Source organism: Typopeltis vanoorti, chromosome 1 (genome assembly GCF_054136105.1).
Source record: "Typopeltis vanoorti isolate ZY-2024b chromosome 1, IOZ_Tvanoo_1.0, whole genome shotgun sequence".
Taxonomy (NCBI): Eukaryota; Metazoa; Arthropoda; class Arachnida; order Uropygi; family Thelyphonidae; genus Typopeltis; species Typopeltis vanoorti.
Window position 1 is genome coordinate 72308020 of NC_143549.1, and position 22906 is coordinate 72330925.

The following is a 22906-nucleotide window of genomic DNA, read 5'->3' on the forward strand; positions in this document are numbered from 1 at the left end:
CTTTATGGGAATAAAAGTCGTTAGCTTATTATTATTATTATCAATTTTGTATATATTTTATAATTTTTGTATTTATTTTTATATAGTCTGAAAATCCTGCTTTAGAGACCAAACATTGAACTTTTCAAGCCACTTCAGGCATCCAATAATTGGGCAGTAATCTCACAATGGACAATGAAATTCATCCCCCAGCAAAATACAATCACAAACATCCATGCTCATGGCAGAATTTGAACCTGTGACCTGTTTGTTGGAGAGCAGGTGTGGCTAACCCACTCAGCCAACCAGGCCAGCAAAATTTCCTTGCCAAAATCTGTGATTAAACCAGGAAACTTTTGATGTTTAGATTTATCAACATTCTATCTAACATGATTAGTTTACTATATGATGATTTCACTCCTGATGTTGTGAAGATTTTTGAATTTATTATACAATCAGGATATTTTAGCTGGAAAAACAAGATCTATAAAGCATGAAAATATGCCATGGATAGCTCTCTCTCTCTCTCTCTCTCTCTCTCCCCACATTTAGCAAACTACTTTCAAAAAGTAGTTTGAATAATAATAATAATAATAATAATAATAATGTAATGAAACCAAGCAGGTTTCATTACATTATTATTAATAATATTATTATTATTAGTAACATTATCGAAAGAGCTGGTCTTTGGAATGTGCACTACGAAGACAGATTGAGAGAATATAAATTGCAAAGCACTATGAATAGGAGGAGGGGGGGGGGAAGATATGATTGAGACATATAAGCTAGTCAGGGGTTCTTATTAGGTTGACATGGAAGAGATTTTTCATAGAATAGAAGGGATAAAACAAGAGGCTATTCCTGGAAACCGTATAAGGAGGGTGTGAGCAGAGGAATGAGGAGTAGGTTCTTTGCATGGAGAATGGTCGATGAGTGGAATGCATTGCTTGATTATGCTGTTGATGTAGACGCATTCAATCAATTTAAGACAAGGTTAGATGAACATAGAGCGCAATAGTGTGTACTTCCCACAATGAGTCTCTGACTCCATGGAGGTCAGATGATAATAATAATAATAAATAAATATAAAAATAAATAAATCAGCTATCAGCTTTTATTCCCTTATATGGAGTAGGCAAGGCCTTTTTAACCCTATCTAGCTTTTGCAGTTAAGTCTCCACTGGTAGCCAATCAGAGATAGCTGGCCCATGATTACTCATCAATTGTAAGCAGCTGCCACTGATGAGGAGACCAGCAAACAAGTGCTGCCATCTCTTGGTACCTAACCCTTGCAGCATATGCTACTGTCTGAAATAATGTGGGTTTTATGGTCAATTTTCTTTAGTTTACAGGCAAAGAAACCTGAGTTTCTGGGAGGAAAAAACCACCTGCCTGTGCCAGAGATTGATTAACTCGGGAACAGGTCAAAGATAACCTTAGAAAAAGTTCCTCTGGTTGGCGACTAGACTTGACTTGAATCAAAGTCCTAGCACAGAGGATGCAAGGGGGGGGGCCCTCTTCCACTGAGCTACACAGGCCTCTAATAATAATAATAATAATAATAATAATAATAATAATAATAATAATAATAACATCTGATTTTCATTCCACCTAGATCAGGATGAAACCCCTTATAAATTGATCACTGAATACTTCAACAATGTCTTCTGCAACAGTTATCATTCTTCCATTTTCATCCACTAACATCATCTTACTATGACAATTCTTTCTTCTACTTGCAACATATCTAAAAAACTCTCTAGGATTTTTCTTTGCCTGATTTGCCAAGTTCTGCTCATACTGCACTATACACCTTATCTTTATCTGCTTATACTGCACTATACACCTTATCTTTACACAATACATCAATGATGTTTTGCAGTTTAGACTCATTCTAAAAAAGGGACTTTTTGAATGAGTCTACATCAGATCAATGGCCTTCACTCACACATTCAATTCACAATAAAAAAAAAATGCTGGTACTTGACCATTCTAGGACATCCTTCTTACTTGTACAGCCTCCAGTACTTCATCAATCAGTGTTTATTGGAAATCTACCTTTTCTTGTAGATATATTCATCAAAATTCTGCTCATTACATTTCTCAAAAAATTAGTGTTAGCAAGTCAATAATTAATAGATCACATAATGTGTGTGTTCCTCTCCCTCAAGCTTACAAAAAGAACTTCTCAGTATATCAAAACTCATAATGGAATTAATTGGTTACAACCCTAAGGAAATCTAACAGATAATTGATTCCTATGTTCCAACACCTAAGGATTCTTTGACAGACTGCAGGATTCCAATCCCTTATATTTCTAGAATCTCTGATCCTACTGGAAGAATTTTGAAGAAATATCACTTTAATCACACATATTTTCTTATCAACAAAATTTCTCATTTGTTACTATTTACAAAAGACAAACTGTTCCCTCTGTATGTAGCTAGCTGGTGTTAGATCCCTTTGGAATGTAATTTGACAAACTTAGGGAAGACATACTGTTCTGTGGAAAAATAATTAAGGAACACCAATACTACAATGTATATGTGACCCACAAATGTCATCTGGCATTGCATAATGTTGAAACTAAACAGCATATTGTGGAATGAAGCTCGTTTTCTCTATAGAAGCAATTTTGGGATTTCCTTAACTGAAGGTGAATCAGTTGATCTCATATGAAGTTAGCATGGTTTTTTCTCCCAGAACTTGAGTCGTTCATCTTGCATACAGGTAAATGCCACAAGAACACACACAATTTACAGACAAAAAATTTACAGATAACTGAACGCAATTTACGGACTGTTGTTGGTAGTTGGCAGTAGATGGCAGTTATGATAGTTGTGTCATTGTGCATATTGAAAGTTTATTTTTCACTTGGTTAGACTATAATAAATTTAGTTTAATCCTTTCTCCAAGTGTGAGCAAACAAAGTTTGCACCTGAAAGTATCTTCAGGACTGGGGTAAGGTGGTACAACACCGGGAAACCCGTTGCAAAGGTAGAGCAAGCTAACATCACTCCTATCTCAGTCTCAGTATCTCCCATAATGCAAAACACATCTCCTTGCAGATATGTCTAATGTTATGCATTAAGGGAAGGGCCACAACCCAGACTAGTTTCAACCTTTATTGAGGTCTCTTCAGTGGCAGCCAGGACCAAGTGGAGATATCAGGCAGAAGCATTAGCAAGGTCATCTCTACCTATAGGAGCCAAATGGTGTGCCACCTTTTTTAATAAATTACTCTGGATTTAGAGAAAGATGTTGGAAGTTTATTTTTCACTTGGTTAGACTATAATAAATTTAGTTTAATCCTTTATCCAAGTGTGAGCAAACAAAGTTTGCACCTGAAAGTATCTTCAGGACTGGGGTAAGGTGGTACAAAGGTGGTATAGGTAGAGATGACCTTGCTAATGCTTCTGCCTGGTATCTCCACTTGGGCCTGGCTCCCACTGAAGAGACCTCAATAAAGGTCGAAACTAGTCTGGGTGGTGGCCCTTCTCTTAATGCATAACATTAGACATATCCAGAAGGAGATGTGTTTTGCATTATGGGAGATACTGAGATAGGAGTGATGTTAGCTTGCTCCACCTTTGCAATGTTGCCCAGTGTTGTACCACCTCACCCCAGTCCTGTCATTAACATGCTTACAGAAACTATGAGGAGAGACATTTCAGTATGCAATATGCCCACTCTGATCTGTGGTGCAGTCACAGTGTTGTATCATGCTTAGCACCAAGTGATTCAGGAGTGCTTGAGGCAAACTAGCCCACTCCTCCTTCTTCAAACTAAGGATAAGGCCTCGTTTGTTTCTGGAGGGTAATTTCAAGCAACAATGCATCTCCCCCTGTTGCATCCCAAATGTGTTCAATGGGATTGAGATCTGGGGAGCATGCTGGGCACACTCAGATTATGAGAATGGAATTCTGGAGACTGAGGATATTAATCATCAGTCTCCAGAAGTATCTCCACTGCTGATGTATGGCATGGTGTGGCCCTGTCATCCATAAAAAGGAATTCTTTGCCTACTGCACCATGGAACAATTGACATTGAAGAACTTCGTTGTAATATTGTTCCCCAGTCACAGTCCCTTTTTTCTAGCATTTTTAGCTCAGTGTATCTATTAAGTATGCCTCTTCACACTGACTTCAGCACTGTCATATCTATCCCTTTCAAGAACATTCTCGTGATGGTAAGTAGTACCACTTTCATGGCAGATCGAGTGTCATCCAGAATCAGAGGAAAGACTAAAATGATTCTCATCTTTAAAGAGCACATTAGCTCACTGGTGTCTTGTCCAATTTTTAAGGATACAACACTACTGAAAATGTGCTCAATGATAAGCTGTGGATAAAGGGTCACAGTCTACAGACCTACGGGCATATAATTCTACTCGTTGCAGATGTTTTCATAGTTTGTGAAGATATTCCATGTAGGTGTGCTTGGATGGAGCAGACTTGCAAGCTGATCTGCTATGATGCATCAATTACGTTTTGCTGTTATAACAAAAATCTAAGTGAGAATGGCCTCTTAGCAAATGTCTAGAACACATTCCATTGGTTTGAAACACTATCCAGAGCATGGATACAACGCTTATGTGAGATTCCAAATTCTCTGGCAATATCGGTAATTCCGCAGCATTTCAATAATTCCCCACCCCCCCATAAGAAATCATCTCAATGATGTCTTTGAGACATTAGAAGATAGCCAAGTATGTAACTTTATTCATTCTCACACAATTCACTTAGTGCAGCCTTTTGGCATTTATCCTATTAAGTGCTACCAGGTGACCCCTCTGTTCTCAAAAATTTGAATATGCACTTTTTACTCAAATTCGTAGTTATAGAAATCTTCAGAAATAGTGTTAGTGCTTAGGTTTTGGACACCAGTGTATAATAATTGTGAAGGAAGACATTTCAAGTATGTACTGTTTTTTTTTTTTTAATATATCTACCCAACATACAAATGGTTGCAAGACCTATCGAATATTATTATTATTATTATTATTATTACTACTACTTGACACCTCCAGGGAGTCCCAGACTCATTGAGGGAGGTCACTTGCTCTACAACCCTCCGACGTTGGTGCACCTTTAACGCTCAATCCTCTAACATCTCTACATCGAACCACATCATCTACACCAACGCCATCTACTGTCCACCATCACTAGTATTTTCACAGACAATCACAAACATCCATCCCCACAGCGGGATTCGAACCTGCAGCCTTTTGGCTGGACAGTGGATATGCTGACCACTCGGCCAACCAGGCCTGCAAAAGCACGTTTTGTCAGGAGTGGATTTCGAACCCATGCCCTACTTTGAGGACCAGATCTTAAGTCTTGCCCCTTATAGAACAGCTAAGGTTGTATTCTTTGGGGAAGACAGTGTGGAGGATGTTCCAAAGAACAGAAATAGATGGAATGAAAGAGGATGCAGTGAAGTGAAGGGTTGTTTAGTGAGTTTCACTGTGGACTGTAAATGAGTGTTGGTTAGCAGCAGTTCTTGTTCTTATGATTTTGGAGGAAAGTGGAGGTATGATAGCGGCCAATTCAGCAAAGAACTTTTTGAACAGCTATGAAAGCATCTGTAGAACAGGCATAAGGCAGAAATGGAATGTCTATGAGAGAGAGAGAGAGAGAGAGAGAGGAAAGAATTGAAGCAGATATGTGAGAGAGGGATCATTAATTAACCTGAATGCTCTCTTCTGAATGGCATCGAGCAAATCTTAGAGGACATTGGTGCACCACCACAAATGTGTAAGTAATATTCCATGGTTTTGGGAGGATTTGGGATTTGTGTGTGTGTGTATATATATATATATATATATAAAGAGAGAGAGAGATGTGAAGGTGTTTTGAGCAGAAAAGTACACTAAGTTATGGCTGAGATGTGTTTGTGCCAGGTAAGGTTGAAGATGTAGGTCAGTTCAAGAAGGGGAAATCTGATTGTTTGAAATCTGGATATTACTGAAAGTTACTGGAAGGAATGTGAGCACTTTGTTGTGAGATATCGGAGAGGACTGAGTTTTGGTAACAATTTGACACTACAAGGTTTGGCAAATGAAAAGAAGGGAGTTACTGTCATCTGCAAACTATGGGTAGGATTTGAAGTCTGTGAGAGCAGGTCACTTACTAGTTTGCTAAGTAGTCCTCTGCCAAACCTGATGAAATGCTTCGTCTAGAGTGACCATGTGACTTTCTCTGAATTTTTTCATAGCATAAGTTGGGACAAACCATAAAGAGTAGTGAAGATGTTGTGGCCTTGCAAGAAGACTTGAATAAATTGAGTGATTGGACAAGCAAATGGGGATGTGAGTTCAATGTTGCAAAATGTAAGGTTTTAAAATTTGGAAAACAAAGATGGGATGCAGAATTTATGCTTGGTGAGAATATATTGTTGGAAGTAGAGGAAATAAGAGACCTGGGAGTGATAGTGGATAAGGATCTAAAATTTAGGGGACACATCGCCAAAATTGTGAAGACAACACAAAGACTTCTGGGAATGATGAGGAGGACACTGACGTGTAGAAGTAGGGAGATTCTTGTTCCATTGTATAAGGCTTTGATTAGGCCACACATGGACTATTGTGCCCAGATTTGGTCACCTGGTTTTCAGAAGGATGAAGAGATGTTGGAAAGGGTCCAAAGGCGACTGACTAAGGTAGTTTCTGACCTCTGGAATGTCGAGTATCAGGAAAGATTGAAAAGATATAATTTGCAGAGTCTAGTGGAGAGAAGGAAGAGGGGAGATATGATAGAGACCTACAAGTTGGTAAGGGGTTGTTATAGGATCAATGGTGGAGAAGTTCTACAGAGAATAGTGGGAGATCATGGGAGAACCAGAGGTCATCCCTGGAAACTGTATAAAGAGGGTGTGAGTAGGGGAGTGAGAGGCAGGTTTTTTTTGTGCAGAGTTGTGAATGATTGGAATGCCTTGCCTGAGAGTGTGGTGTCTGCAAGGAGTTTGAATGTGTTTAAGACCTGGTATGATGAGATGTGTGTGAGATAAAAGGACCTCCTAGATGAGTTTTTGACTCCATGAGGTCTTGTTTAATAATAATAATAATAATAATAATAATAATAATAATAATAATAATAAGTCTGGAGGTGGGGAGTGAAGGCTAGAATATTGGCTGTGAATTGAAAGTGGCAAAATTATTATAATTATTATTACATGAAACATGGCCACATCATGAGAAACAGCAAATACCAACTTCTGCAAACTATTTTGATAGGAAGAATTGGTGGCAAAGGAACTAGAGGAAGAAAAAGAATATCATGGTTTGGCAACATCAAGACGTGGACAGGAAAGAGCAGTGCACAACTGTTCAGATTAGCACAAGAGCGCAGTTTGTTCGCCAAGATGGTCGCTGACCTTCGCGATAGAAGATAGCACAATAAGAAGAAGAATTACATGAAACTTCCAGAGAGTCCATGGACTCATCGAGGGAGGGCGCTTGCTCTACAACTCTCTGTCTCCACCACCAGCTCCAACTCCATCCACCAACTACAATGAATTGCATCGACACCAATGCCATCTACCGTCGACCACTACCACCACTAGTATTTTCACAGACAATGCCCATGGCGGGATTTGAACCCGCAGCCAATAGGCTGCGGGTTTCGAATGAGAGAGTCCACAAGGTCTGTTTTTCCCTGAAGTAGGGAAAAATCGCTAGATAATTGATTTGATATGAGAAGTAAACAAGCAAGTGAATCGGTGGTAGTTCTGGGAACAAATGATTAGTTGGACATAAGTCTGGATATTACAAAGTTATCGAGGACAGTGAAAGATAAAAGTGTGGTAGGAGAGATTGTAAATGATGAGATGAGATGAAGAGCAAAAATCACGAATATTATGCCGGAAGTGATGAAGGAGAAGGGCTTGCAGTTTGTAGCTGTGTGGCATGCATTTTAGGGAAGACTTCTGTGAGTAAAGGATGAATGTGGAACTGCAAGGCCAGTGATTATGAAAAGCTTAAAAGATAACAGCCTTGGAACTATACTATAGAATCAGGATTTAAATGGGAAGGAGATAAATGTTGCTTGGGCACTGATATTTAACATCATCAATGTGTGAATGTATTCTGAAAGCCAAAAGGCTGAATAATAGATGTCAAATCAATGAATGGAAGGGATTAAGCATAAAATCTGCAAGAAGAAGCAGGCACTGTAGAGATAACAAATTAATAAGGGTCATAATCAGTTCATGAAGAGTATAGAGGTTAGGAAGGGAACTTGGTAAGGAATAGCAAAAGCACAGTATGAGCAGAAATTAGAAAATCAAGCCAAGAAAAATTCTAGGTTTCTCGATATGTGGCATATAATTATCACAAGATGATGTTATTATTATTATTACGTGACACCTCCAGGGACTGACAGAGTCTTTGGATTCTGTCAGTCTTTGGAATTCTCCATCTCCACAACTCAATCCACCAGCTACACCGAACTGCAACTACACCAATGCATCTACCACCCACTAGTAATTTCACAGGCAATCACAAACATCCATGCCCACAGCGAGATTCGAACCTGCAGCCTTTTGGATGGAGAGCGGATATGCTAACCACTTGGCCAACCAGGTCGGCAAATGAGACACCTCCAGGGAGTCCAAAGACTCATCGAGGGAGGGAACCTACTCTACAACTTTCTGTCTCCACCACTCAAATCTACCAACTACTGCAAATCGCATCATCTACACCAACACCATCTACCACTGACCACCACTAGTATTTTCACAGACAATCATAAACATCCATGCTGATGGCAGGATTCAAACCGGCAGCCTTTTGGCTGGAGAGCGGATATGCTAACCACTTGGCCAACCAGGCTGGTTAATAGATGAAACTTGTAGTTGCTAACTGCTGCAGGAGACATAGTTGACAGATTCAGTGACCAATTCATGGAGGTGTTCATTCTCATCAGCATTGCTTATTGATGAGAGAGCAAGAAATATATGAAGAGTTAAGTAACCTTGATATCAATAAACCAATAGGACGATAACAAATCACCATGTGTCATTGGGGTTAATGTTCTTAAGTTACATGCTAACTTTTGTTAAAAAAAGTTAGCATGTAACTTTTTTTAACAAAAGTGAAAGAAAGGTAAAATTGTCCCATTTCACACAGGTGGTGTTAAGGCTATAATTTGTAGCCTGATCTGTATAACTGGAATTGTGTTTAAGGCGTTGATTTGAATTAGGATACATAAGTGAGTTAATAACAACAGTATTCTTTGAAACTGTCAGAATCTGATTTTTAAAAGGAAATCATATTTCACCAATTTACTTATGTACTATAACAAAGTAGTGAGTGCACTGGATAAGAGCAAGAGAGAGAGAGAGAGAGAGATGGATAATATACATTGATATACTTAGATTTTGAAAAGCTTTTGACAGAATGCCACACAACAAGTTGGAAATTAAATTGAAGTAGATGGGATTGGATACCAAAATAGTGAGTTGGATAGGTGACTGACTGTCAAACAGATATTGAAAGTTGTGTATAAGTATCCTGAAGGAGAAAAGTGACTAGTGGTGTGCTGTAGAGGTCTAGTTTTGGCAGCCACTGTTATTTAACTTGTATATTAATGATTTTGAGACAGGTTTGTAACAAGAAAACAAAAATCATGGCATTTAAAGGTCAAGATCATGTTAGATCAAAAACAGTTAGAGAAAATAAAATAATAGAACAGATGACACAGTTTAATTATTTAGGCTGCATAATAACATATCTAAAATATAAAGATATGGATGAAAAAATAAAGAAATTTCAGAAAATCTGTGGAACAATTAAAAGGACACTGAATAAAAAAAAAACAAGACAAAAAACTCAACTAAAATTTTACAAACTAATGGCCATGAACTGTTAGACGAAAGATGAAAGTAATATACAAGCTGCAGAGATTAGATCTTTAAGAGCAATTAAAGGAAGAACAAAATTGGACCATATAAGAAATGAACTAGATATTTATGACATAAATGAAAAGATCAAGGAATATAGAGAGAAATGGAAAGAACATCTATTTAGAATGGAAACATATAGGCTACCAAAAAAGGTGGATAGATACAGAGAGAGAAAGAGGAAGGAAGACCAGTGGCAGGTGAAGCTGGAACAGGCAAATGAAGAGAAGAAAGACAGGTTTAACCAGAGATATATAACTATTTGCAGATGATGCAAAATTTGGGACAATGATGAGAAATTAAGCAGATGTTGTGGCCTTACAGGAGATTTGCACGAATGGGTAGAGTGGAACTCACAGTTCAATGTTGCAAAGTGAAAAGTTCTGAAGTTTAGTAGGCAATGAATAGGATGCAAAGCATACATCTTGGTGGGGAAATTTTGTAGGTTGAGGCAAGAGATCTGAGTGGTTGTAGACATGGATCTGAAGTTCAGGAGTCACTTAGGAAAAGTTGTGAAGTCATCACATCAGATTATTATTATTACTACTACTATTATTAACATTTGAACTCAGTGGAATTAAAGGATTCATTGCAGTAGTCCCATACTCTCTCTCTCTCATGTGCCTTAAACCCATTCACAGTTTCTGCACTCACCACACTTTCAGGCAATGCATTCCACTCAGCAATCGCTCTCCATGCAAAGAACTTGCTTCTTACTCCCCTGCTCACACCCTCCTTATGCAGCTTCGACGAATGCCCTCTAGTTCTACCCTTTCCTCTATCTACTCTATGAAAAATGTTCTGTACATTAATCTGGTAACAACCCCTCACTGATTTATATGTCTCAATCATATCCTATCTCCTCTCATTCTTCTATTTACAAAACTCCACAACATGCATTCCCTCAATCTCTCCTAATATCTGACAGTGATTTAGTTAACCTTCTCTGGACCATATCTAATACAGCCTCATGCTCTTGAAAATCAGGCAACCAAATCTGCACATAGTAGTCCATATGTAGCCTGATTAAAGCTTTATACAAGAGAAACACATCTTTTACTTCTACATGTCAATGTACTCCTCATTATTGCCATAATCCATTGTGATGTTCTTACAATTTTAGCATTTAACAATGCTAAAATTGTAAGATTTTAGCATTTAATCCATCACTTCGAGATCCCTTATCTCTTCCACCTCCTTCAAAATTTCCCCATTAATTGTATACTTTAATCACAACCTTACCAAATTTCAAGACTTTCCGATTTGCAACATTAAACTAAGAGCTCCACTTATCCTCCCCCCCCCCCACACACACACAGTGCAGTCAGATCAAACTGCAAAGCTACAAAGTCTGCTCTACTTCTCATAGTTCTTTGTATAATCAGCAAACAGTTACATTCTCCAGTTAAGTCGGTCCCAGTGTCATTAATGTACAGTTTAACTTATGGTCCCAAAACAGATTCCTGTGGCACTCCACTAATGACTCTCTTTTGGAATACCACTCTTCCACATACAACCTGCTGATATCTATCTGAGAACCAATCAGCTATCCAACTCACAAGTCTGTTATCTAATCCCATCTGTTTCAATTTAGCTACTAACTTGTCACTGGCAGTTTCTCAAGGGCCTAAAAAATCCTAGTACACCCTGTATATGCATTGTTAAATTCTGAATGAGAAGAATTGCACAATTATAGTATCTCATTCAGAGTTTAACATGATCTGTCATTCCTAAAGCAAATTCTTGTTAATCAGAACTAAATAATAAAATTTTGTCTAATATTGTACTCCACTTAATTGTAAAATAAATTGTAAGATATAAGTAACAACTTTGAATTGTAAGCAGTACTGTTCACAAAAGGGATTAATTCTTAGTAATCTATATGTATGCTGTAAACTATGCACGGAACCTTGGAACTTAATCCCCTAGTTTAGAGTGCCTGCCTAGGGCAAGACACGAGATTCAGAGTATGAGTAACGCACGCAAAAAGATATATCATCTGCTAGAGTCCTATTTGGCGCTACTCATCGTGCGATGTGGCAAGGACAATAGCCGGCACTGAATTTGGCTCTAGTTGTCAAAAAGACATGCGCTGTTCACGAAAAGAGAAGAATCAATGGCAGAAGAAAGTGCAAGATACAAAACTGAATAGCAGAGCCGAAAACACTCTCTTATCTCTCATCTCTTAGCTCTGAGCTCTTGCTCTTGTGCCAGCAGCCCTGTTGCAGCCACAGGGAAGCTCGTGTTCCTGTGTTCAAGTATGTAGACTCCAAAACTCGCGGAGACCTCTAAGGTGATAGCCTATGGAATGATGTCTTGTAGTCAGAAAATATGCACTCCTGTGATAGCCAAGGCAGATAAGGAATTTCAAGGCCATGCTGTATGTTACTGACGAAAACTCAATGTCCACCTGTGGTATGCAGTATGGTCTCCAATATAAAGTCTGTGGAACAGGAAAGAGGAACTGCCATCTCAGATATTGAGCTGAGAAGGAAAGTATGACTTCAGTCCCGGTAAGAAATTCTTTGTCTTCACAATTTGGAATCATAAAGAAGGGACGTGAGTAATCTTAACAAGAGTTCATGTCAAACGAATGCGAGAGTTTAATATTTGTTCAAAGGAAACGTGTAATTTCTTTGTTCCTCGAGAATGGATTGTGATATCTTAATTAGTTCCTTGAGAATGTGTGTTTAGTTAATGTAAGCTCATGGAAATGTGTGAATTGAGATAATGTTAGTTCCTTTCCTTTGAGAACATGTTGAAGGTTTAGTAAGATTTATTTGGAATAATGAATTTTAGAGTATAGGACTTCAGGAATTTTGTTGTAGAGTAGGAAAGGAGCTGAAATTAATTTGCATGTTCAAGTTGAGTAACATTTTGTATGTATGAGTTTACATTTGATCTCAGTTGATTGAAATGTGTGTTCTATTAGTATGAACAAAGTATGATCCTGAGATAATCTGCTAAGTAGTCAGATATTTTAATGAAGTTTGAGTTGTGTTATTCTGAAGGAAATTGCTTAACCTTGATAATTAAATGTGAATTGAGATCTCATATTGTGTGTAATTTTCATGTTTTTAGTATAATAAATGTTTTGTGTTAATTTAAAGTATGTGCTTGCCTGACTTAATTTCATCTTTACCACTCATAAAAATTTTGAATCTAAGCGGGAACCCAATTTATTAGTATAGGACCACGACTGTAATGGTTTAAGGATAGAAATAAATTTATAGCATGTCTTAAAAAAAAAGTGGTATTGTGTTCTCTGATCATTGATTCCTGGATATTACGCTTTCGATTATCTAGACGCAGGGTGGCACAGTACAAATAAATTTTCTCTGTGTCGAAATAGGAATCAATTATCAGGAGAATAGAAGGGCTGGTTCATCCATAAGAATACCTCCTTTTATTCATATTCAAAATATAATATCACTATAATAAGAAGTAGGCCCCAGATGTATTAAGAACTGCATGGTCGAGAATTGACAGATGCTAACAATTGAGTGTATAGGATAAGAATAGATATAAGAGACAACATAATAAAATATATATAGCTAGGGAAAGAACAAAAGAAAGAATAAATTATATAAAGAAAGAAGAACCCCCCCCCCAGATATAACAGCATCTCCTTTATTGAGTGAATTTGTCATATTGTTGTAATACATAAGCAGATTGCTAAAATTTGATCTTATCCTAAAAAACTCATGCTTGCCATCACAAAGAATACTGCTATTATCAACCCATTTCTAAATCCTAGTTTTCACAACATCTCTAGCACCTTAAGAACCACCTCTGACACACAAATTGGCTTATAATTTGTAGACTCAGTCTTATATCTTTCTTTGTGAAGTGGAACAAGTTTTCTTACCTTCCATTTCTTTGGGACTCACCCTGTTGCAAGACTCATGTTAAACAGGTGTGCCAAAGGTTGCTATTAATTCTATAAAGCATATCTTCAAGACACAGTAAAATATTGTCAGGTCCTACTGCTTTATTACATCAATTTTACTTAATTCCTCTTGCTCATTCACTAATTAGTGTTTCCTCTATTATACCCTCTACACTCCACCTTCCCATGATGTTGCCTTCACAAATTACACTGATGAACTTCAAATTGAATACCTCAATTGTATTTTCTGCATAAGTTACCAATCTGCCAGTGCAATCAACTAGCATCATCATCCCACAGTCATTTTTATTTCTACTTGCCACATATTAAAAGAACTCGCTAAAAGAACTCTGCACAGTTACCAGTCTACTCTTTTCATCTACTTCCATTATCCTTTCTTCTACTTGCAATATAACAAAATATTTTGGATGCCATAAGGCTTTCATTGACTCAGGTCTCTTTCAGGAATGTATTGTGATTTTCATCAGAAAATCATGCATTTTGTTGAGGACTGGGCAAGGATGTGTTGCCTGATCATATTCCTCATTATGCCAGTCTGGTTGGCTGAGTGGTTAGTGTATCTGCTCTCCAGCCAAAAGGCTGTGGATTCAAATCCCGCCATGGGCATGGATGTTTGTCACTGTCTGTAAAATCACTAGTAGTTGTGGTAGGTAGTATATAGTGTTAGTGTAGATGATGCTGCCTTGGTAATGGTCTCTTGATCATCACCAAGGCAGCACTGCCACCTTTTCACCCAACTCCTCTTACCTGGATTTCTTCAATCCAATCTATATTACCATATTTAAAATCACCTATAATTATCATCCTTTATTTGCTCATTAAATCAATGTAACTATACATTTATTTATCTCCACCCTCCCTGTTTCCTAGCCCTCATTGAACCTCCACCCTCACACCATACAACCTCAAAACTACTGATATTATTTTTATCTCTATCTCAACCTTGGACAGGCATAATTTCCTTGCTATCTTCATAGCAATTCCACCCCCTTCTTTCCTTTCCTATGTGTAAGAAAAATATCAAACTTTTCCATTTCTATTACCTTCATCAATTACCTTCAATCCAATACCATCAACGTGATACACAGTATGTAACCTTTTCAATTTTCAGAACATAACCTTACATTTTGCAACATTAAATTGATAATCATTATCCTTTGTCCACAAAGCCAACTTATTTAAATCATCCTACAGGATATCTACATCACCTTTATCAACTATTGCCCTTCTCACTTTGCATCATCAACAAACAACTGAATATCTCCTTTAACATAATAAATTTAATTTAATCCTTTATCCAAGTGTAAGCAAACAAAGTTTGCACCCGAAGTATCTTCAGAACTGAGGCAACTTGTGGTAAAGGTGGACCAAGCTCTCATCACTCCTTGTCTCAGTATCTCCCATAATTCAAAGCACATCTCCATGCAAACAAGTATAATGCTATTCATTAAGGGAAGGGGTCACTACCCAGACCAGTTTCGACCTTTATTGAATGTTCAAGTACAGGTCAAACTCCAAAAACTCAGCATTGTTCCCCTCAGTAACAGGCTCACCCTGCCACTGAGAAGAACTCTCAGAACCGGTTGGCTCTACGCCGTGGAAGGCTCACTGCACCACCAAGCAGAGCCACTCATTTGCTCATATCTCATCTGAGGGGTAACAGCAACAGCTGTGCCTCAGTTAACTTCACAGGCTACAGCATTGCCATTCATTATTCCCCCCCCCCCACCCAGGACCTGGGTGGCAGCAAAAGCCGAGCCACAGTTAAAACTTCATGGGCTACAGCATTACCATTCATCACCCAAGCTTCCAACCAGTTTCAACCTTTGTTGAGGTCTCGTCAGTGGGAGCCTGACCCAGAAGTGGTGATACTAAGGCAGAAGCAATGGAGAAGTCATATATACCTATACAAGTTGGCAAAAGGTGTATCATCTTATTATTAAATTACTCTGGATTTAGAGAAAGATGGAAGATTTTTTCACTTGGTTAGACTATAATAAATTTATAATAATAATATAATAAATTTAGTTTAATCCTTTATCCCAGTGAGAGCAAACAAAGTTTGCTCCTGAAAATATCTTCAGGACTGAATTTCAACTTCAATATAATAAATTTAGTTTAATCCTTTATCCAAGTGTAAGCAAACAAAGTTTGCGCCTGAAGTATCTTCAGGACTGAGGTAACTCGTAGTAAAGGTGGACCAAGCTCTCATCACGCCTTGTCTCAGTATCTCCCATAATGCAAAGCACATCTCTTTGCAGATAATGCTATGCATTAAGGGAAGAGCCTTAGTATCACCACTTCTGGGTCTGGCTCCCACTGACGAGACCTCAATAAAGGGTCGAAACTGGTCTGGGTAGTGGCCCTTCCCTTAATGCATAGCATTATAAATGTCCACAAGGAGATGGGCTTTGCATTATGGGAGATACTGAATATCTCCTTTAAATCGTTTGTTATATCATTGATATACAAATTAAAGAGGTCCTAGGAAAGATAGTAAGATAGTTTCATTGCATAAAATGGCTCCAACACACAAAAGTTGCAAACTACAGACCAATTATTATTATTATTATTATATTTTCCTGACCTTCATGGAATCACAACTCATCATAGAAAGTGAACACTAGTCAACACAAAGTCTATCACATCAGTCCTTAAAATCACTCACGGTCTGCACATTCACCACCCTCTCAGACAATGCATTCCATGTTCCTACCACTCCCCTTGCAAAAAAAATTGCTTCTTACCCTTTTCTCACCACCTATTTTTGCAACTTCCAGGGATGGAATTTGCAAAAGGTGGTGGTGAAAAATCCACCTTCACAGTATGGAAAATCTCCACGGTGTTAATAAGATAATAACCCTTCAACAGCTTAAATGTCTTGATCATATCACTCATTGTCTTCTATGTACTAAATTATGCAGTCTGCATGCCCTCAGCCTATCCTCATAATCAATGTTGTACAGTTCTCATATCATTTTTTTATCTGTCTCTGCACCCTCTCCAAGGTTACTTCATCCCGTTCAAATCCCAACAACCAGATCTGAGCATATAAATCCAGATGTGGTTTGATCAAAACTTTATGAGACCAGAGCACTTTCATCTCTCATTGTCAATGGTCTCTTCAATATTGTTGTGATTCTCTGAGATGTCTTCACAACCTTTGCAATATATATTTGGAACTTCAGATCTCTATCCACAATCATCCGAAATTCCCTTATTCCTTTGCTTCTTCCAATAAAACTCTACCAAGTAAGTATGAAGCATTCCATCTGTGGATCCCAAATTTCTAAACCTTACATTTAACTCACATCAACATTTCTTTACCCACCTTTCCAACTTATTCAAATTCTCTTGAAGAGCCAAAACATCAGCACTATTACTAATAACCCTCCCAAGCTTCACAATGTCTGCAAACAACTGAGCATCTCCCTGTAGTCCTGTGACAATATCATTGCAATAAAGATTTAACAGCAATAGTTCCAGTAGTGAACCCTGGGAACTTCACTTGTAACCCTCCTACTCCTTGATTCCCATATACAACTCTCTCTGATATCTATCAGAGAGCCAATCACCAATCAAATGCACTAAAAAACCTGATATCAAAACCCATATGATGCAACTCAAAAATTAACTTGTTGTGTGGCACCCTGTTAAATGACATACAAAAATCCAAAAAAATGACCGTGTATGCCTTACTTTCATCCACTGCTCTTGTTACTCTATTGTAAAAGGTAACCAGATAATTAAAAAAAGAGTGCTGCTTAACAAATCCCTGCTAGTCTGAATAAATAATATTACCCTCATCTGACCAATTCTCTATATGAGTCTGCACATTTTCCCAAAATTTTAACCACTGCAGAAGAAATACAAGCAGGTCTATAGTCAGATACCTCCATTCTACAATTCCCTTCCCCATGCAATGGTACTAAACTTCCTTCTGCTGACCAGGAACTTGCCCTATTACAAGGTTTTCATTAAACAGACAGGTTAATGGCACAGTCAATTCCAAAATTCAGAAAACATTCTCTTCATTCACTTCTAATACTTCACCACTCGTTATCCTTCTAGGAATAAAGCTTGTAGTATCGGTATGGAACACTCTAATAAAGTAATCATTAAATAGCTCAATTATGTCATCTGCTTTGGTCACTTGATTCCCATCTCCACCCAGCAAGATAATCTGACCACTATCATTTTTCCTCCTACTCGCACATAGGCAAAAAAAAAAACCATACTCTTTGGATTGCAGTGCAAGTTTCTCTTATATTCTAATTTTTCACTCCTTACAATATTAGTCACTTTCTTAGTCTGAGCATTATAGCATTATATTCCTCATGCAAATACTCTCCATCTCTCTCTCTATCTATCTATCTATCTTTATATGCCTTCTGTAATTTGTTTTTCTTCTGCAATTCCCCTTTTATTTCTTTTATCATTCATTTGATTCCAAATTGCTTTATCTTCTTCCCTTGAGGTATACAATTTGTCATTGCTGTCAACAAATTTTCCTTTATCTCCAATGCACTAATAACCCCCTCTTTCTTCATATTCTTTCATCCATTGTATTACTGCAAGCTGATTTCTAAGTCTATGATAGTCGCCTGCCTTATAATTGCACATAATTCCCTTCTGTTTTGATACCTCCACTTGCTATTCATTATTTAAGTCAGAACTACAGGACTACGCTCACAAACAGGGGGCAAGTATCTTATCTCAGTCACAATCAGATCCTCTGATGCCATGATTGCAATCCATATCTGATGCAGTCCAAAATTCTTGATCCTTATCTTCACTCCACCACATCCTGCAAAAGACAGTTGTTCCTCAAGAAATCCAAAAATTCAGTTCTCTTATAAACATCTATCTCACAGCACATACTCTCAAAGCCATTACTGTTATTTCCACTGAGGTTCTCTGCCCAGAGAGCAATTCATCTTTTATCATAAGTAATACTGCTTGCTGAAATATGCTGTATAGTCTATTTTTATCCCTGTTAAAACATCCTCTGCAGTTAACCAAGTTTCACTGATACAAACAATCTTTGGAGAAACTTGATGTTAGACATAGTATTCTTATAGCCATTATTACTCCTCTCATACTCCACCTAGCTCTGTAATATAATTTGCACCCACTCATTTTTCAAGCCGCTATTCTCCACACAAGGCCATCCCGGCAACATTACACTTGTGCAATTCCAGTTTCCCTATTCCAACACGCTTACTTGCCCAGAAAACAACACTCTCCAAATGCCAGTGCCCTTCTGCATTCAAATGCAATCCATCCCTTGCATACAGCTCTCTTCTATGTTCAAATGTCTTTTATGCATCCACACATTCTAGACCTCTTTTCCTTCTCATTCTCACAATCATTTCATTTACTCTTCTCCTCCACTCTGCATTATCATACCAGGGTAACATGCTCACTATCTTCCTTCAGACACATTTCTGCTGCACTATGTCTAACATAAACCTCAAATTTCACGCTACATGATTCACGCTGCCTCTCAGGCCATTTGTCCCAACCATTAGTACCATCTCTTCTACTCTTTCACCCCTCTTCACTGCCACTGCCCTCTCTATGATTTCACCAGGCAAGCAGTGCTCTGACACTGTACTAATACACCCTGAATTATCAAATCTTCATACATGACACTCCAAACAGATTCATTTGTCCTTCTCTCACTGGCATCCTTGACACTTATCTCTCTCTCTCTCTCTCTCTCCCATACTCTCCTTCTTACCTCTCTATCTCTTGCTTGCAGAAAAACTGGTCTTTCTGCAAATATCTCTCTTCCCCCCCCCCCTAGTGAGACTTCCTTCCATCTCTCCCTTGCTGATGATTCTCTGGTGTCATTCGCTTACATATCCTCTTATTCCTCTCATACTAACCTACTAGCCAACCTGTCTATCCTCCCAAGATTTCTGCTTACCCTCTTCAACTAACTCAGTCTTCATTCTTTCCATGTCTCAGGAGTTCTATTCTCTCTCAATACATTACATTCTACTTTCAATTAACATTCACAAACAATCATGGCCATCACACAAATCATCTCCATCCATCAAACTGCTCAAGCCTACATCTCCATATAAGTCTTTAACATTCTCTCCATTTTCCAACATGCTACTGACATCCACAAAGTGAAAATCATCCACTTCTGAAGCACTATCTCTGCTGCTACTAAATCCAAATATAAAGCCACTCATGTCTCCCAGAGCCTCTCACTGCTTGCATTTCATACACATGTGCACATTCCTGTCTCATGGAAGATCCACAGTCAGTGTGGGTCACCCATGATTATCATACAGTATCTCCATGGAGATATTGCATAATAATAATAATAATAACAGCAACAGCCATCTGAATATCTCATCTTGCAAACCTTCACTTTGCTATACTGCCTCAAAACCACTGTCATTATTTTCTTCTGTAACCCAACCTTGTGCGGGCATAATATCCTTGCAATACCCTTGATTTACAATCCACTTTCTCTGCAACTTCTTCACAGGAGCTCCTACTTGCTCACTGTTATAACTCCTTACCCCATATATATATATCTCTCCTCAGACTCAACTGTCTCCGTAAATTCTAGGTTATCCTATTTCTATGTTCATCATCTCAATACATTCATTACTGTTTCCAAAATCTACTCTCCTTATATGTTTCTCTCTGTCTGTCTGTCTGCATTATCTCCAATTCCCTGTTTATCTGTTATTCCTGTTCTCACATTATCACCTCTCACAACACTTTCCTCTTCATTTAAAAACATTTCAGTCTCACTTGTTCCACTCTCCTGCTCTTTTACATTGCCTCTAACTTCCTGTAATTTCTTGTTCACATCACTTATTACAATCTATTAAAGCCTCAAAAATGATTTGCACCAAATCAATTCAAATGCAAACCATCAATTTTATAAAATTCTATTCTTGGAAGTTTATTTTGCACTTGGTTGGACTATAATAAATTTAGTTTAATCCTTTATCCAAGTATAAGCAAACAAAGTTTGCTCCTGAAAATATCTTCAGGACTGAGGCAACTCTTAGTAAAAGTGGACAAAGCTCTTATCACTCCTTGTCTCAGTATTCCCATAATGCAAAGCACATCTCCTTGTGGACATGTATAATGCTATGCATTAAGGAAAGGGTCACTACCCAGACCGGTTTCGACCTTTATTGAGGTCTCGTTAGTGGGAGTCAGACACAGAAGTGGTGATACTAAGTCCTAAAAAAGGACTGGCTAGATGGGCAAAGCAAGAATGCTTTTCATATTCCCCATTATCTGTAGAGGATAATGTAAGGATATAGTGTTATTGAGCTATATAAAGCTCTGATCATGGCAGGAGGGTAACAGCAATAGCCAAGCCTCAGTTAGAACTTCATTGGCTACAGCATTGCCATGTGATACTAAGGCAGAAGCAATGAAGAGGTCATGTTTACCGATACGAGTTGCTAAATGGTATACCACCTTAAAATTACTCTGGATTAGAGAAAGATGTTGAAGGTTATTTTGTACATGGTTGGACTATAATAAATTTAGTTTAATCCTTTATCCAAGTGTAAGCAAACAAAGTTTGCGCCTGAAAATATCTTCAGGACTGAAGCAACTTGTAGTAAAGGTGGACAAGGCTCTCATCACTCCTTGACTCAGTATCTCCCATAATGCAAAGCACATCTCATTGTGGACATGTATAATGCGATGCATTAAAGGGAAGGGCACTACCCAGACCAGTTTCGACCTTTATTGAGGTCTCGTCAGTGGGAGGTAGACCCAGAAGTGGTGATACTAAGGCAGAAGCAATGGAGAGGTCATATTTACCTATACAAGTTGCCAAAAGGGGTACCACCTCTCCATTGCTTCTGCCTTAGTATCATCACTTCTGGGTCTGCCTCCCACTGACAAGACCTCAATAAAGGTTGAAACTGGTCTGGGTAGTGGCGCTTCGCTTAATGCATAGTATTATACATGTCTGCAAGGAGATGTGTTTTGCATTATGGGAGATACTGAAACAAGGAGTGATGAGAGCTTGGTCCACCTTTACTACAAGTTGCATCAGTCCTGAAGATATTTTCAGGTGCAAACTTTGCTTACACTTGGATAAAGGATTAAACTAAATTTATTATAGTTTAACCAAGTGGAAAAATCTTCCAACATCTTTCTCTATATCCAGAGTAATTTAATAATAAGGTGGTACTCCTTTTTTTCCAACTCGTATAGGTTAATATGACCTCTCCATTGCTTCTGCCTTAGTATCACCACTTCTGGGTCTGCCTCCCACTGACGAGACCTCAATAAAGGTCAAAACTGGTCTGGGTAGTGGCCCTTCTCTTAATGCATAGCATTATACATGTCTGCAAAGATATGCGCTTTGCATTATGAGAGATACTGAGACAAGGACTGATGAGATCTTGGTCCACCTTTACTACGAGTTGCCTCAGTCCTGAAGATATTTTCAGACGCAAACTTTGTTTGCTTACACTTGGATAAAGGATTAAACTAAATTTATTATAAAATTCTATTCATCCTTAAAACACATTTCAGACATCAATAAACTGTGCCCCTTTCTTCTCACATAGCTATGCTAGCATACCTTTCATGACTTTTGCTCACTGTCTGAACTCATCATCATACCAGGACAACACATTAACTACCTATCATATTGATGTGTTTCATTCTGCTCAACAAACTCCTGACATAAATTTCATATTCTCCCTATGTCCAACCAAATCATTTGTGTCCCCAACCACCTCTAACTCATTTGCACTTGGACTTCTCATATCCAAAGCATCAATCATCCTGTTCATCTTTCCTCTTGGAAAACAGAGCTTGTTTACTTTCTCATCCACCACAGCTTTAACAACAGAATCTCCATTCACTCTACTCCTAAGTCATTCATCACCACATTTTCTCCATTTTTTCTTCTATTCATATCCATCAAATGTTTAATCTTTTTTTGCATATACCTCATCTCTTTTATCTTAGTCATCTCATTATCCAAGCCATCTTACATTCTCAGTTATATTATACTCTCTTTCATATCTGCAATCATACCCTTTCATATCAGCAGTTGCATTCATTTTTGATCCTCGATCATTCATGCTCTCATTCATTCCAACATT

At 38.1% G+C, this 22906-nt stretch overlaps 1 protein-coding gene across 4 annotated transcripts in view; it reads right to left on the reverse strand.

Moving 5' to 3' along the window:
* Positions 1-22906, reverse strand: part of LOC150110083 (contactin-like) — a 690381-nt gene that overhangs the window by 143922 nt on the left and 523553 nt on the right. The window lies entirely within an intron of this gene.